Source organism: Pimephales promelas, chromosome 18, assembly GCF_988280905.1.
Source record: "Pimephales promelas chromosome 18, fPimPro1.hap1.1, whole genome shotgun sequence".
In the NCBI taxonomy this organism is placed as follows: domain Eukaryota; kingdom Metazoa; phylum Chordata; class Actinopteri; order Cypriniformes; family Leuciscidae; genus Pimephales; species Pimephales promelas.
The window spans coordinates 4,651,077-4,669,518 of record NC_142786.1 but is presented as its reverse complement, the minus strand read 5'-3'; the positions used below and the strand labels follow the sequence as shown (position 1 = coordinate 4,669,518).

The window sequence follows — 18,442 nt, the reverse complement described above, 5'->3', positions numbered from 1 at the left end:
AATATTGCAATTGCGATTTGCGACTCCGATATAATAAAATGGTTTCATGAGTCCAACTTGCTTGGTTCTAAAGTAAAATGCACACACAGATTAATGTTTATTTCTCAACTCAAACTAAAAACAACAACAACAATAAATGATTGATAACACCTATAATGATCAATAAACCATCAACCAAACCAACATTACAGTGATTCCATCAATTGAAAGCCATCAACTTTTAAAAAAATTATTACGCTTAAAAAAAATATATAACAGCTTTTAAATTAAGTGAACTTCAAACAATCCCCACATAAACCCATAATAAAAAACATATTTACCTGTGCCCTTCCTGTCTTAACAGGTACAGAAATTGAATAAAGTTATCAAACAGTCTGCGCTGCCTGAATCATAAATTATATATATAATAATCCTTATTAAAGCTACAAAAGTTCTTTACTCAAGATCAGTGAGTAATTTTCTAATTTCCCTTTGTTCTTTTAACTTTACTGAAAGAACGCTTTATTCGCTGCTGGCCCTTTAAGAGCACCCGTTGCCGAGACGCGGATCTCACACGCGCCTCATAGCACAACTCTTTTCATCCATAGACTTTTCTTATGTTATGAAGATACTAGACAAAATCACATTTTGGCATAATTGTGTGTGCTATTGTTCGTTCAAGCTCGAAAGAGAACTGTTTATTCTGGGCTGGCACACGGTCAGTGCATGCGCATTATGCGAGTCTCATCTATTCTAATCTAGGGCACTCACAGGCAGCTTTTCACTTCTTGTCGTGCAAAATGCGAAAAGGCATTTGAACCAATAAGAGGGGGATCTTGTAACACTAGTCAAAGGATGACAAAAAAGAAGAGATGCTGCGCTAATAGCCCTACTTTGTTTATTTCATATAAAATCGCGGCATTTTGCGTTATATAATTGCATAGGTTTGAGATCGCTATTACGACTGCGATATAATTAATCGTGCAGCACTAATGCTTAGTGTATTCTAAAGGGCAATAAACTCCACTCCAGCAAGATAGTCATTTTATGCAAATCATAGACCTTTATGCCTTATCTACAAATAAAGTATAATATTGGGAACATTGATCTTGAAGAGAGTGTCGTCGTGTTACTGTCGCAACCGAACGCGACGCGCTAATGCTGATGCATGGAGAATGACTGAGGCGAGATGACTTTCCGTTAACTTTAACTTAGAGACTAAAATATTAATTTTACCACACATTAAGCTATTGAATGACTTTAGAAGTCTTGGAATATAGTGTGAAAACTTGATTGTGCTTTACAGTTTTTTATGCCTTTAGTGGGGCTTAACAAAATAACACAATATGCAGAATGTCGGACGTCACTTATAGGCTAAACTGTTTTTATAGATAAAACTATTTACATTCGGCAGTCATGAAAACAAATCTCAGATAACGGTTGACTAGGTAAATGTGTAATTTTGCGCCGGAGTTCTCCTTTAACTTACATTAGCTAGCTAACTACGAACGAGCTAACCAGATAACATTAACAAATTGACAAGCACTTACTGGGCACAGTGGGCAGAATGGCTCTTCAAATGACGGACGAAATTGGAGGTTGTCATCTGACTGTCCGCGATCTTAACGTTGCATGTCTTGCAAAGCGCTGTTCTTTTGCCATCTTGTTGTAAGAAATTCTTGAATCCAAAAGCGACGACGACCCTCGTTATCCCTCCGGCTGACATGTTGATGTGATCTGATGTAAGTGGGCGTGGTGTGCGCGTAAGGTATGAGAGGGCATGACTGATGATCTCGTGATCCAGTCATGACAGCGCTATTCTCAGCCTGCGCTCCAGCTGGATCAACTTTATTTTTTTTACATAATTTATATATTTTATATTCAAACTGAAAACATGATGTGATTAACACTCAAGTCATATTATTACATGCAAGTGTGTTTGATTTATGGACCAAATTTTCAGATCAAGTTTATGGACCAAGTTAATTTAATTAATAAACTAATTATATAAAACTATTAATGCACTACAATTAAACTGGTTATATGCCTTTACTTATAAAAAATAAAAAACTTATTTAAAAAAATACCAGGCTTAAGGCATTTATTTTTTATGCAGGCCATACACACAGGAGTGAAATGGTTAAGACCCCTCCCCCTACAAACACACACACATACACAGACAGGCAAAGACAGAGATGTAGGCTCAGATTAAGCAAGACCACATTCAAACAAACATATCTGACTTTCTGTGGGTCCTAGCTAATGAGTGTCAATTAGAAAGTTGTCCGGCTCGAGGAGTACAATATACATACCGATTTTTGTAACTGTAGATAAAACTAACAACCCTACTTTTGTCAAAAGGTGGCGCTACTGAGCCCTCACCACGCCCGTTTCTGAAACATTGCACGTGTCTACTGGCTAATAAATGTGATGTGTCTGTCGAGTTTCATGCATTTTGAAGCATGCTAAGGGTCTCAAAAGCATCCTAAAAGCATCCTAAAAGAAGGGTAAAGTTTGATGCGTCGCCACGGCAACAGTTTCAAAGATATCAAGAATCCATTCACAGGTCTACATCTGCCGTATGTTTACATTATACATATGAAGTTTGAAGCAAATCGGGTAAAAATAAAAGGGTGATATCAAAGCATTTTGAAAGTGACACACTTCCTGCTGCCAGTTGGTGGCGCTATAACTTTGACTCACAATAGTCACATCCATGTGATCGTCCTCTTACAGCGAACATACTGCTGAAGTTTCATCAAGATCAGTTAATGTATGCTGAAGTTATAACAAACTTCCTGTTTCACGTTTCTCGCCATGATTTCGTTTCCTCGCCACGGCCAAACCGTTCGAGATATCAAAAATCCCCACACAAGCTTTCATCCTCAATGTCTTCACTTTACGCTGACCGAGTATCGTCGAATTTGGATCAAAGCTCTAGGAGGAGTATTTCAAATAACATTGCGAGCGTTTTACAAACAAACCTCAATAGCCGACTTCCTGTTGGGCTGGGGTAAAAAGTAAAAGCGCGAGGTATAGATGAAACGATGAGATCAACATGCGTACCGAGTTTCATATTATTACATGCAAGCGTGTTTGAGTTATGGACCAAGTGTTCGGACCCCATTCCAGGGGGCGCTGACGAGCCCCCCTGCCACGCCCGGGTACCATCTTCAGCCCGGCTCTGATGGCCGCGGGTTCTGACCCGTGTGCAAAGTTTCAAGAGTTTTCGAGCATGTTAAGGGCCCCAAAAGTGCCCGAATAGTCGTAAGAAAAATAATAATAATAATAATAGAAAAGAATAATCCTAAGGAAAACAATAGGGCCTTCGCCCTTTCAGGGCTTGGGCCCTAATTACATGACAAATTTGCAATTGTGATATTAAATCAAATCGCAAGCGCAAAATGCAATTTGGGATTGCAATTATTGTGATTTTGTGATTGCCATTATTTAATATCCCCCCCCCCCCTAATTAATTACGGTAAATAAAATTGCAACTGAAGTATTAAGTCAAATTGTGAGAAACAATGTTGAAATTATGAAATATAAAATTGAATTGCAAGAAATAAAGTAGTGAACCCTGTGAAACATAAAGCCACTATTTCAGATTACAAGTAAAATCTCAATTATGAGAAATAAAATAACAATTCTCAGAGGTTTTCATGATAGTCCAAGTACATATTGAATAGGATTGATTGCAATAGTAAGTCAGTCACACAGAAGTGCACAAGTATATTTCTTGCCAAAATGCAACAGCCGTGAATCTCTCGTTCATGTTCATGAGTGATTTATTCAGTATTTCTGTTCTCTCATAATGCGGTCACCTTCTTACTCCTGTTTCCATCCATTGTTATCTTTCTCCAATTTTTCCCATCCATTGCTTCTATGAGGCTGCCTTTCCTTTCCTGACGATCAAGATGAAAAAGAAACAGGGCCGAATTATAGCCTGAGATAACAGGAACGGTGCGCTTGTGTAAGTGTGTGTGTCTACGTGTGTAAGCCATGTAATAGCACCATCCTTCCTCAAATCGCACACATGAAATCAGCTGAGAGCTCTCACATAGAAAACTGAATGTATTTCAATCGCGAAGCACATAATGACAAGTTTTGCCACACCATCGAACATAAAACTGGGTCAGCCGTCAAGGAGGACACAAGCCAAAGCTGAACAGATTTTTGCATTATGTAAATGGTGCGTCTAGTTGAGACCACCAGCATTAATATAAATAGCTTGGTTTGTGTGGCACTTAACAAAAACGCAAATCATCCATACGGTCAGACAATCAGCCCATATACGGCCCCTGTCTTTGCTCCTCTCTCTGTTTCTGTCGCAAATACTTTATCCTTTATCCTCTGTGTTCCCTAGATCTATCTGTCCGCCTCACTCAAATCCTCTCACAAACATATTCTGCACCACAGATGCTCCGTTTTCACAAGCAATCCATTTAGAGCACAAAAAATAATAATAAAATACAGTTTTCAAAGCAAGAACACAAGAAATGCAGTGGATCTGAGAAAAAAGACAGCAAAAACTGAACAAACACACGAGTTGCTATTATAAATATATATATATGCTTTTTTTCTGTATATATCTCCAAAAAAAATTCTCTATATTAGCATTTTTAATAAGAACATACTCAGAAATCAGTGTATGCTTTTGGGCCAGACTGATGCTGGATGTCTACCAGAAAATTCATCAGTATGTCAATGTTTGGATGATGACAGACAGTGTACAGCCAGCTGTCCATAATACAAAAACAAAAACACAAATTATAGCAAATAAATAACAGTATTCACTTACAACAAATATACACTCAGTGAAAATATTCCCATTTTACTAACAGCAAAGCAGAGAGTAACAATAATGGGAAAGAGGGGTGAACGATATCAGGACGTGAACTGGTCAGGTTGTGTGATGAAACAACGCATTCTCATCCTTTGGCGTCATATAGGTGACGGCATATGACATTTCGTCGAAATACTACTCACATGGCACCCTTTAGCGTCAATATAACACGCATTGTTATGGGTATAGGTCTGGGGTAGGGTCTCGCCTTGGGTTTTGTGTGTTATATTAACGCTTAAGGGTGCTATGTAGTAATATTTCGACGAAATGTCATCTATATGACGCCAAAGGATGAGAACGAGCTGGATGAACACACACAGAATTAGCTATGCATGTGCATTGACCATCACTGCTAATACACACATTCATTCGTGCAATAAATACAAGAGGTCGATGGAAGAAGAAGTGCAAAGGTATATAAAGGGGCAGCAATCTCCGAGTACGGACATTATGTCTAATGCAGCGTGCCAACATTCTCTTTTCTTCTTCTCCTATCAGCTCAAACAGACCGAACTAAAACTCTCAATGAAACCATGGTTTTAACCTCTTAAAGGGATAGTTCACTTTGAAATTAAATTTTAATATGTTGTAGCTTACCTCAAGGTCATCCAAGATGTAGGCTAGGTGTTTCAATTTTGATATTTTTAGGTCAAACCGTTCTTGTCTGTCAGTCATATAATGGAGGTCTATGGTCACCACCTCAAAGAGCATGCACAGAGAAGTCCAAATTAAACATGATTTAATGACTCGTAAACGTAAGTACACATTGATGGACTAAGACACGAAACGAGCGGTTTGTGTAAGAAAACGAACATTTTTATATCGTATTTATATCATATTGACCTCTTGCAACCAATTTGAGGGCGTGAGCGCTTTGTGGCTGTGGTTACAATTACAAAAGGTAAAAACAATATACATACTGTTCGTTTTCTCACACAAACCGCTCGTTTCGTGTCTTAGGCCATCAATGTGTACTTACATTCACGAGTCATTAAATCATGTTTAATTTGGACTTCTCTGTGCATGCTTTTTGAGGTGGTGACCATAGACCTCCATTATACGACTGACAGACAAGAACGGTTTGACCTAAAAATATCAAAATTGAAACTACTGCGGAAACAATGACACCTACATCTTGAATGCCCTTGAGGTAAGCTAAAACATACCAAAATTTTATTTCAAAGTGAACTATCCCTTTAATTGTCACGATTGCTTTTTTTAGTGCACATTTTTGTAATCATCATAAATTAGGTATCACTTAAAAGCTTAAACACTCAGAATTCATCCTCTGAAAACCATTTTGAAATTGGACGTGGTGTTACCATGGAAACGATACTTTAAATCATTTTAGTGGGCCTCTTCCCCCTAGAGGGCAGTGTTTCATATTACAAAATGTATTTTAACTACGTTAGACTCAAACCTTTTTAATCTTGCCAAAACGCATATCATCGGAAATGCCTGAGACTCAATGTTCTATATTTGGTGACTAAAATACATGTTTCAAGAAAACGCATCCCCCCAAAAAATTCAATGAAATCTGAGTGTCGCCCGGTGGATATTTGGGGTATTACATCAAAATAGAAACTTAAAATTTGGAACAAAACTTGGTTAGACATATGGCTTTGATTTTATAACCATTTTAGAGTACAATTATTTTGAAATGTATATATTCTGTATAAAATTTAAAAGCTTAGTACGGTACATTTCATTTTTGACGGTAATTTTCCTCTGCAACAATCTGTCTTCTTTAAAAAGAGACCAACCTTAGGTCTATATTCCAAAGTCTTTGTGAATTACAACCATTTAAGTTTGCATAGTGCGTTTCCACATCTATGCTAAAAAAAGGGAGGTTAGATGTTAATTACACAAAATGATTCTGGAAACCAAGGAAGGATGTTCACCATTGTCCTATTGACTTGCATAATATTATAATAACCACTAATTTCACAGCCAAATATCTTTCAATCCAATGAAATCCCAACGGATAAGTTCGACTCTACATAATATTTTGTTATTGAACCATGTTCACAACCACTTCATGCTCTCAAATACAGCAGAAAGGTGAAACAAAGGCTAGGTTTTAAAAAAGAGAGAAATCAGTGACAGAAAAAACAACAGTTCAGAGGTTTGTTTCCAGCCAGAGAATGTTTCTAATTGCTATTTTCTGCCATCCGAGTCTGGAAAATAAAATGCAGACAGAACCAGAGCAGCAGGGCAGGTTTCCGCTGACACCGGTGCCAAAAGATTGCCACGGCAGAAGACTCTGTCAAGCTCCGGCTGTAAAGAGCAGCAGGTGTCTCAGTGAAGGGCTGAAGGGGCATCGCTAGATTTCCAACACGCCAGATGTGAGCGATGACTGAGAGTGTAAAGGTGAAACCAGAGGGCAAACAACTTGATAACACAGCTCACTGTCTGCAGCTCTCATTCAACAGAGCACAACGTAACCCTTTCATCATTAATAAGGATTAGTTTAACGTGATTTTGAGAATGGATTTGTTATGGTTTAAATATCTATGATAATTAGGGTTGCAGTCTATGTAGTTTTCCTGTGGGATTAGAGAGATTTACATGTGTAGTGATAATGCACTAAATCATATATATCTATAAAGAAAATGTTCATTAATCTAAATATGAAAAATATTTCTATTTAGACTCGAGTCTGCCAGCAAAGAGGAATAAAGTCCCATAAAGAACTGCTGTGAGAAATCAATGTTGGGTCGCCTGTATAGCCCATAGCGCTGGAATCATTGACATTATAGAGTTGTTATCTAGAACGTACTAGTGTGCATATCTGAAAATTCTTTTGTCAGATAGGTTCATCATAACATAACATATAATCAGAAATACAGCCCAATTTATCAATGTTTAAAATTAATTTGCATCTTGACTGGTTGTTTTGAATATTAACCAAATTTCTCAATTTTCAGCATTCGCTCTGTGTTCGCTCTGTCTACAATAAACATTAGGCGTGAAGAAGCCGTCTGGTAGGTTGGATCTGAACTCAAACTTGGCTAGAAGTATCAATCGACCCGAACCATCTGAATTTCCAAAGTCATTCATGGCAAATGTTGCCCCCTTAAAGGAGTAGTTAACTTTACAAAAAAAAAAAACATTTGCTGATAATTTACTCACCCCCATGTCATCCAAGATGTCCACGTGTTTCTTTCTTCAGTTGAAAAGAAATTAAGGTTTTTGATGAAAACATTCCAGGATTTTCTTCATATAATGGACTTCATTGGGGACCAAACGGTTCAAGGTCCAAATGAGAGTTTCAGTGCAGCTTCAAAGGGCTTTAAACGACACCAGACGTTGAATAAGGGTCTTATCTGCCCCTTCGAGTCATGACTCGAAAAAGATTTGTTCATTTTGATAAATGAGTTCTAACAGGAGAGTCGCACAGAACGAAGTAAGGCGACCATTTGCGCTTATAAAACTTGAACTTTTTTACTTATTTTTGAAAAAATGATTTCATTTCACTAGATAAGACCCTTATTCATCATCTGGTGTCATTTAAAGCCCTTTGAAGCTGCAATGAAACTCTCATTTGGACCTTGAACTGTTTGGTTCCCAATGAAGTCCATTATATGGAAAAAAATCCTGGAATGTTTTCATCAAAAACCTAAATTTCTTTTCGGCTGAAGAAAGAATGACGTGGACATCTTGGATGACATGGGGGTAAATTATCAGCAAAAGTTTTTTCAAAAGTGAACTACTCCTTTAACAAATAAGAAAACCAAGCTAGAAAAGCAACACTGGCATCTGGGATGTCTGTGCACTTGCTGCGAGTAGATACCATTAAGCTGTGTGTCAATCAGAATGCCACAAATCCAACCCATCAATTATGTGAACTTGACTTGAGATTGAGCCGTAAACGTGATCCTGTTCAAACGTTCCTGATAATAAATAACTGCACAGCAGTGCACACTACTAAAGCATGCACTGAAAGGTTTGTCTTGATACAAACCAGACCTCTAAACCCATCACACCATCAATGACTTGCAGCAACATAGCGACCCGAACTCGTGCAATCTAACAACATCTTAGTACGCCAGTGCCAAAGTGTCCGGAAGTCATCCAAATATGCATCCTATATGATAGGGTGAAAAACAATACGTGAAAGACTAGCATGTCCGAATTCACAGTATTCATAAAACAGTAGGCGAAAACTACCTGAATGACCTGGTACTTCCGCTGGGTTTCCGAAGTGCACATCCAGTGGACACTTTACTATCCCATGAGGCCACAGGAGAGGATTTGTGAATGGCAGTGAAGCATTGCAACTGATGCTGGTAAATCACATGACAATAATTGCATGACAAATGAAGAACATCTGATTTACATTCATACTATAGGCCATACAAATATAGTGATTGCAAAGTAATTACTTATTCAAAAGTACCTAGGCTGTATACCAGGCTTCTATTTATGGTTCTTTTAAGCTCTTTTTCATTCTTTGCTTAGGGGTAAAAATAAGTTTGAAATGCCTTTTCAGCCGTATACTGTCCCGACGTCACCTATTCTGATGAGAGTCCCGCTTAGATATGTAAATATACGTAGCACGCTTTCCTTTAATACCAAAATAAACACCACAAAAATGAGAAAGGTTAAAAAACAGCAGTTAAGAAAGCATCTGATCATAGCGATGTGGATATTTTTACAAAAAGCAATTCGGCACTTCAGTCTAGTCACGTCTCGTTTATTCAGGCCTATAAATAACTTTCTACAATATTCTTTACAGTATTAAACATGAAAAACAGTGTTCACATCAAGCGTCCACAGCAGCGGATGATAACATTCTGTTTATTATAAGCGTGTGATGGTCTGTCACTTTAAAGGGGTGGTATAATGCCCTTTTCACAAGATGTAAAATACATCTTTGATGTAGCCAGAGTGTATATGTGAAGTTTTAGCTCAAAATACCCCACAGATATTTTAATATAGCATGTTAAAGTTTTCACTTTTTGAGGGTGAGCAAAACCGCACCGTTTTTGTGTCTGTCCCTTTAAATGCAAATGAGCTTCAGCTCCCCACACAGAGGGCGGAGCTACAACAACTTGTGTCCTTTTACCTCACAGAGTCAGAAATAAACCGGAGAAAAATAATAAAAGGCGGAGCCTCAGAGCCACACCTACCAATTATGTAATCGCTGTGGACCAATGGCTGTTCAGAGGTGTTTACCAGATGGAGCAAATTATTCAAGCTGATTCAAATTTCAAAAACAAACTCCAAACAAACTTCGTTTTGGCCTGATTTAGTACAAAATGACATCACACCTGTTCATTCTTCAGTTTCGCTTTAAAAATTATTGATAATCATAGTCACAAAAATATGTAGTCTACTAATACTGTACACAGGGCCTTTATTATGGCAGTGCAACCTGTGCTACCGCACTGGGCCCTGCGGCGGATGGAAGTTACGGACAAAGGGGGATGCTAACAGCCCTAATCGTACATAGTTATTTTACAGCGTATCAGTTGAGGTGTGTTCTGTTTCATTTAATTAAAAAATAGAAAAAAAAATTAAAAAAATATTGCTTTAACATGAATTCTTCATAGTGAAAATGATTTTCAAAAGGTTAAAAGACATCCAATCACGAGGCATTTACCGTGGATTTCCGTCTTCACATTGCCACAAAAATCAACGTCATGCAATGATAGCACACATAGCCTAGATGTCTTTTAAAGAGCGCTTTATCTGGAAAACATCGGTTGTGTACATAAACATCTCATAAAGATCTTTTGAAAAGCAGTTTTACATACATTCTAAACCATAAACGTATTAAATACATTTTCTAAATGTCTATAGACGATGAAAACACGCACATCAAATAGACGTATCCGAGATGTATTATTTGTGTGCAAAAGTGAAATCACTGCTAGCTAAAATACAATCAATCACTCAAATAGTACACCCACCTAAATTGTAAATTTACATTTATCGCGATTTGTTAAAACGATAAAGATTAGCTATTTAACATAGGAAACAAATATGCGGGGGGGAAAAAGCAGCATAAATTGTTAAGGTTTTCGAGCTTTTCAGCTAAGCGGGATTAATGTTATGCCGATAACAATTAAACAATTTAAACGATTTTACGCAAATTTTCTGCGGTCTACGGGCATCTAACGGAGTTGACTTAGATCATGAACCGGTTTAATCAGAATCTGCTCATATAAGGCAAACTTACAATTTTGGTCATTTAACAATCATAAACGGAACGATCTCGCATTAGAGCATCAGTGTATCTGCACTGAACTAACGTGAGCTCAAAGTTTCTCGGAGGTTGAACATGCAAAACATTAACATTATAATATCGATACAATATGATACTATATCGCAGAAGAGCGCAATACATAATTTGGGGGATGAAAATATGCAACATCACGAATTTTCGCTGATCTATCGAGTGTGACGAACTCCGGTGGGCTTTAAATCAGCTTCCCTGTGTCATGTTTGATGTAGAAGTGCTCCGTTATAGAACACGAGCACAAAAAGAAGAAATAAAGCAATAGACGCTTAAACATCAGGATCTCTTAGGTTATATGACAACACCAAACTCTAAAGATGCTTCATGTGCAAACGGCTTCCTGTGAAGCACATTATACGGTTCATATAACGGGAGAAGGGTGGCTTCCGCGGTCGCCAGGGCAAAGTCATCATTTAAACGAGTGAGCATGCATCGGCAGACTTATTTACCTTACAGGATGATCTCAATCCACTGGCGAATGTGTCTCCAAAACAAAAAAATCAGCTCGTGAATCCCTTCTCCGGCCCCAAGTCCCTCCGTCCACTCTTATCCAAGTCTGGCGAGCGTTGAGCAAGAGTCTGACAGCAGCGGAACCCTCCGTGAAGTCTCCGGTTGCACGAGCGAACGAGTGGGCGGGACCTCTAGCGGTTCAGTCTCTACACCATCGGTAATTATTTGAGGATTCTGGCGCATCTATTGCGGATGACGGGCAGTAATGCTTGCCTGCCTAGAGATAGACATCAAGAGAGTCGTTTGTGGTTTGAGGTTCGTGTTCCTGCGCAAATGGTTTGACCTGCTGTTGCTGCCTCATCCCTATATTAGGCTATTTGCATGGGCTCTGGTAATATTTAAACTTAATTATATAGCCTATATATATAATGAAATAAATAAATAATAACATTTTCAGAATACCCCTCAACATTAAGCAGATGGCCTTTTACCTCCAAATAATCTCATTTCCCACTTCATGCATTAAAAGTAGGGCTATTAATATTTCATCCCATTATGGACACAACTTGTTGTCTGAATATAATTATAAAGCATGTACTATTGTTATATATTACATAATTACAAAATTTTAAATATATATAGTTATTTGCAAATTCACAGAAGAACGGCTACTCTTGTATTTGTTTCACTATAGGGTCTGCATTTCTATCATGGCTTATTGCCACCAGCCTGCCACCATCAGGAGCTCTTTTGCAATGACCTCCAAAAAATTCCATATGCCAATTTGGATAACATTACTGCACTTAATAATTCATATTTGTGTATTTTCCAATTTTAATTTTTTGTTCAACTGTTCAGCACAAAAGTTATCCCCCTCAAAACATATTGCAAAATAGCCTAAAAAATAATCCTATTATTTGACTGTTTCTGCACCTCATTGTTTAAACATCTTAATGATTTCACTTCTGGTTAACATCGTCTCATAAGGGTGGACCCCATATCGATATGGCCAAAGTTGACGGGGGTTCAATGAAGGGTGAGAGACTGTGCTCATTTTTATGAGGCCATTTTAAATTTACATCTTTATTATGTGGAAAAAAGGTTCTTTCGATTTTTTTTAAATGTTCTTCACACTAAGAAAACAATGGTTCTTTTAAGAACTGATCACTGACATCATTCTTTGGGGATTCAAATGTTTATGGCATCACTTCATGTGAAAACCCCTATATCAACGTCTAAATTCTGCACAAATTCTAAAGCACTGCAACAAAAAGACGAAAAGTTGCTGCCTTAAATGTTCTAAGTGCAATCAACTTGATTTTTTAAGTCATTTCAACTTAAATTACATTAGACTTAGAAAATGTGTTGAATCTTGTATAACGGATTGTGACAAAGTCATAATTTACCCCTGATGGCAGTGTAGGCCCCTGTGTTTGTTTGGTTTATATTATTTCTATAAATGTTTGTTTCTCATTATTTGGTAATTTTTTTCTAGTCTGAGGTGCACATTAGACTAATAAAAAAAAACATCAAGAGATTTATTTCTTTATTTTCTTTATTTGGTATTTACATAAGTCATTAGTTTTATCCTCATTCGCAAAACTAACCTTCTCTGCAGCATGGTTTCCGGGGGTGGGTGTTTAAAAGGACGTGCGGCCTTCCTGTTCCTCATTTTATGCCATCCCAAAGAATTCTGGGTAGTGTAGGCATAGTCCATTTCTCAATGGGAGCAGGGGGTTATTGTTTCATGTTTTATTGTGTTTGTTTATTGTATGTAGAAATGTATTTGTATTATTTTCCTTGTATAATTTTAGGTTAATGTATTTTGAATATTATTTTCATTTTCGGTGTAGTTATGTATTATGTATGTGAACATTATTTAAATTCCCTACTACTGTAAAATGGTTGACCCTTTCAGTATGTTTGTCTGTGAAAGCACTTCTGGTGAAGGACCTCCGTGAGGAGTGGTTTTTGTTTGTGTTATTTTTTATTCTTTATTTGGAAGTCAATAAAAATTTCACTGACTGCAAGCAGTGTCTCCTGCCTTCGCTCTGGTCATGTCTTCACACGTATATAAAAAGTTGAAATTGCTTAAAGGAGTAGTTCACTTTTAAAAAACTTGCTGATAATTGACTCACCCCATGTCATCCAAGATATCCACGTCTTTCTTTCTTCAGTCGAAAAGAAATTAAGGTTTTTGATGAAAACATTCCAGGATTTTCTCCATATAATGGACTTCAATGGGAACCAAATGGTTCAAGGTCCAAATGAGAGTTTCAGTGCAGCTTCAAAGGGCTTTAAACGACACCAGACGATGAATAAGGGTCTTATCTAGGACCCTTCGAGTCATGACTCGAAAAAAGATTTGTTCATTTTGATGAACGAGTTCGAACAGGAGAGTCACGAACGCTCATCACAGAACAGAGCAAGGCGAGCATTTGAGCTTAAACTTTGTTATTTATTTTTTAAATGGCCATTGGTTTCGCTAGATAAGACCCTTATTCATCGTCTGGTGTCGTTTAAAGCCCTTTGAAGCAGCACTGAAACTCTCATTTGGACCTTGAACATTTGGTTCCCATTGAAGTCCATTATATAGAGAAAAATCCTGGAATGTTTTCATCAAAAACCTAAATTTCTTTTCGACTGAAAGAAAGACAAAGTAGTTAAAAGTGAACTACTCCTTTAACTTATGAGTTAAAGCAATATAAAAACATATGTTGTCATAACTTATTGACCATATGATGTTTTACAGTGTGAAGGACTGAGAGATCTATTTTTATTGAATGGGTCTGATCTGTTCTCACATCTGATATCTCGTCTTTCCCACATAATTTAAACATTAAGAAAGAAATAATTTAGCAGAATCAATGATGTCCAATAAATCAAAGTCTGATTTATTTGAATCTCTTCAGAGAATCCCATCTCAAGACCATGTTAACCAAATCAGACAGACGTTGTCTCTTCACTCGGCTTAACTCTAATGCCAGATTGTGAAACACGCCACAATTTGGAAGAAACACCATCCAAGGCTTCAAATTGTTACTGAGAAAACTCATTTTCCTCACCACTTCTTTTTAACACTCAACAGCTGTGGTTATCATCGCACCAACTAAACAAAAAAAAAACAAAAAAAAAACAGGTTATTACCAAAAAAAAAAAAAAAGATATTGGACATCAAGAACATCCAAGACATCTGCTTAAAAAGACTGCTTGAAAGAAGAGAATCTGAGATGCCGTTTTCTAAGCACCAGGATAATACAGTAATAAAGCTCATTATTTCAAGAGTTTCAGTCTAAGAGCCTGTTAAAGGTTATTCTAATCACCACTGCTTGAAACCCACAGCCACAGTTTTGAGGTGCTCCGTGTTCTCCGTGATTACTGAGACACAAATGCACATTTTCTCTTATTTAAGTAACTCCCTCAGCTGTCTGGGGCCTAATGAAAGCTCTCCACTGTTGTTGCCATGGTGAAAACTATAATTCCTGCCACTTTTGATATCTGGGGTTTAAAAAAAAAAAAAAAAAAAAAAAAACCTTTCCTGCACTTGAAAGTTGTACAATTTCTGTCCGAAAGCCAATCAGCTAGAAGTCTTACAATAATTGCACCTTTTGCAGCTTAAATGTTCTCCTTCTCACATGATTCGGCCACCGTGCATTATTTTTGACATAAATGTACACAGAGGATATCATTAAGAAGAGCTCTGAGAGAGAACTTCACATATGTGGTCTTAAAGTCTGCTAATTTGTTCAGTTGCTATATCCTCTTATGACATCAAAACAAGCACGTAATGATCCGTCGATGCATATTCTGGATAAAAACAGTCTTGTTTGCTTCCAGTGAGACCCAAATCAATCAACCATCACTAGAACAAACACTGGCACACACTGCCTAAACATAGCCTAGTGTTGCCAAGGAGAAGCTTCCTCCACATGCTGCAAAACATCCCTAGTGCTTTCAATGATTAATACATTTCTCCAATTACCAGTTGCCCTTATTGAGACAATTGTCATCACAATGCACAGATCTGCTTTCAACCAATTCATCTCATCAGGCTCGCAAGAGATAATCTTGCTCTGCAACGTTTATGTTGAAGTTTAATACAGTAGCTCTTCATGTTGTCAGGCATTTATACATGAAGACGTGTCATAGATTTAAAAAATTGGTTATTAAGGTGTTAGTGACTTCATGCATAAAATACATGTACACTACTCTTCTGCTCACCAAACATTTATTTGATCAAAGACACCATTATATTGTAAAATACACTGCCCGAAACAAGGGGGGAAAGTGGCTGTTTGGAATTAAATCGGCAAATGACCAAAACTGGTTAAGATCTTGTATTGTCAATGCAAGATCCAGCACATCTTAAACACTTTCGATGAATTTAAGGTCTCAGAGGTGCCAATTCATGTGTGAAAATGATTCTTCAAGCTCCTTCACAACCATTTTTCCACGATCTGAACGTGATGAATCTTGACATTGGCCTGGAATCCTGGAATATGGCCATGTTGTGTCTTCCTACATGGTTGTTTAAGAAATGGAAAGCTACACACTCCATCAATTAGGGTTAGAAGAACTGTTGCTGAACATATAACATGCTAGAAACATAATAATCACTGCAATAACTATCTAATCATAGACTGTTGAAGAACAACGCCGGAGCAAAATGAATTTGGTCTAATAACACATTGGTACCTAGTCAACCGTTCTCTGAGATTTGTTTTCATAATAATCGAATGTAAAGAGTTTTATGCGTTTAGCGAATAACGCTAGTACATAGCTGTCAACATTGAACATTGAAAATAAGGGAGATTTCCCGGAATCCGTAGCCAAAATAAGGGATTTTTTTTTTTTACATTATTAAGAGCATAAGAAACAAATGAAAAAAATATATATATTTTATTCCTATGTTATGCTATGACCTCTGTAGTGGACACCAGGACTCGATTGTTTAAAAAATGACATGAAAATATATATAGGCAAAAATAATGGAATTTTTTGACATATGAACATCGTTTTTTTTTTGGCCTGGAAACGCTTCCAACACGCTTGAGTGTCGCGTGGAAAATAGGCATCTGGTTCTATTTCTAGCATGCACGCGTTTGCGCGTGTCACGCAGGCAGTGTGCAAGCTCTAATCTGTTAACATGGGAGCCGAAATAAAAACCATAGACAGTAAAATAAAAACGGCCACGCCACGCAGCTGAGACGCACGCAGCCAATGTGTCTCCGGCCAGCGCGCGCAGCGCTGCATCCGAGTATGAACGACGTCAAGCCGAATAGGTCCGAGCTTGTACGTCTCACACAATCAGAGCGTAAAAATACGGGATATTTTACGGGAAAATACTAAAACGGGAAGACAGCGGGAACAGAGATAAAATACGTGAGAAACCCGGAAAAAACGGGAGGGTTGACAGCTATGCGCTAGGATATAGGGCATAGAGTAAGTAAAAATAAAAATTGCTAGTTAATTCCACTAACAAAGCTCAAAATAGCCCAACACTAATACTGTAACACAATGAGGGTCCATACATGCAAACCGAAGCATTGAGCACTTTTTAAGTGCACAGAGAGTTTAAAGGAGTAGTTCACTTTAAAAAAAAAAAACTTTTGCTGATAATTTACTCACCCCCATGTCATCCAAGATGTCCATGTCTTTCTTTCTTCGGTCGACAAGAAATTAAGGTTTTTGATCAAAACATTCCAGGATTTTTCTCCATATAATGGACTTCATTGGGAACCAAACGATTCAAGGTCCAAAAGACAGTTTCAGTGCAAACTGCTCAAAGGGCTTTAAATGATTCCAGACGATGAATAAGGGTCTTATCAAGCAAAACGATCGGTCATTTAATAAATAAATAACAAAGTTTAAGTTTTATAAGCTCAAATGCTCGCCTTGCTCTGTTCTGTGATGCGCGTTCGTGACTCTCCTGTTCAAACTGGTAAATCAAAATGAACAAATCTTTTCCCGAGTCAATTCTTTCATTTCGTTCGTTGAATGAACCAAATGAAACGAAAAAAGAATCGTTCATTTTGATGAACGAGTTTGAACAGGAGAGTCACGAACGCGCATCACAGAACACAGAGCGAGCATTTGAACTTATAAAACTTAAACTTTTTTTTTTTTTTAAATGAGCGACCGTTGCGATCGCTTGATTAGACCCTTATTCATCATCTGCAATCTGGAATCGTTTAAAGCCCTTTGAACAGTTTGCACTGAAACTGTCTTTTGGATCTTGAACCGTTTGGTTCCCACTGAAGTCCATTATATGGAGAAAAATCCTGGAATGTTTTCATCAAAAACCTTAATTTCTTTTCGACTGAAGAAAGAATGACATGGATATCTTGGATGACATGGGGGTGAGTAAATTTTCAGCAAAAGTTTTTTTTAAAAGTGAACTACTCCTTTTTATATTAAAATATATGCTTCGTGTATACAGGCAGGAGCCATCTTTGGAAAATAGTCTCGACCAGTCGAACCACGAATGCCGTTCATATAGTTCAGCTCACTTAGCACGGTGTTTGTGGTTCGACTGGTCGAGACTGTTTTCCAAAGATGGCTCCTGCCTGTATACGCGAAGTGGACTGTCTTTATAAAATATCTTCATATTTTCGCCGGAGTTCATTTTGCGCCGGAGTTGTCCTTTAAGCATTTGCCAATTTAAATCGAAAAAGTGATTTTTTGGGGGGGAGGGCCTGTTATCCATTTGAATAATAAAAAAAAAAAATTATGTATTCCTGTAATGGTTTACTCCAGTTTTCAGTGTCACATGATCCTTCAGAAATCATTCTAATATGCTCATCTCTTCTTATTATCAATGTTGAAAACAGCCGTGTTGCATAAATTGCAAAAAAAAAAAAAATTAGTCAATTTAATGTCCTTAATGCTAATGCTGAAACCTTTTGATTGCATTATGATATTAT

General features: G+C 37.4%; 1 protein-coding gene across 2 annotated transcripts in view; it reads right to left on the bottom strand.

Annotated features, from left to right (window-relative positions):
- jupb (junction plakoglobin b) overlaps positions 1–18,442 on the bottom strand; it is a 92,699-nt gene that overhangs the window by 55,298 nt on the left and 18,959 nt on the right. Inside the window, exon 2 of one of the 2 annotated variants that reach the window (XM_089122720.1) lies at positions 11,519–11,796. The exons of the other annotated variant lie outside the window; for it this stretch is intronic. The gene's annotated coding sequence lies outside the window, so the exon portion shown is untranslated. The remainder of the gene's footprint in view (positions 1–11,518; positions 11,797–18,442) is intronic. 2 annotated transcript variants of the gene reach the window in all.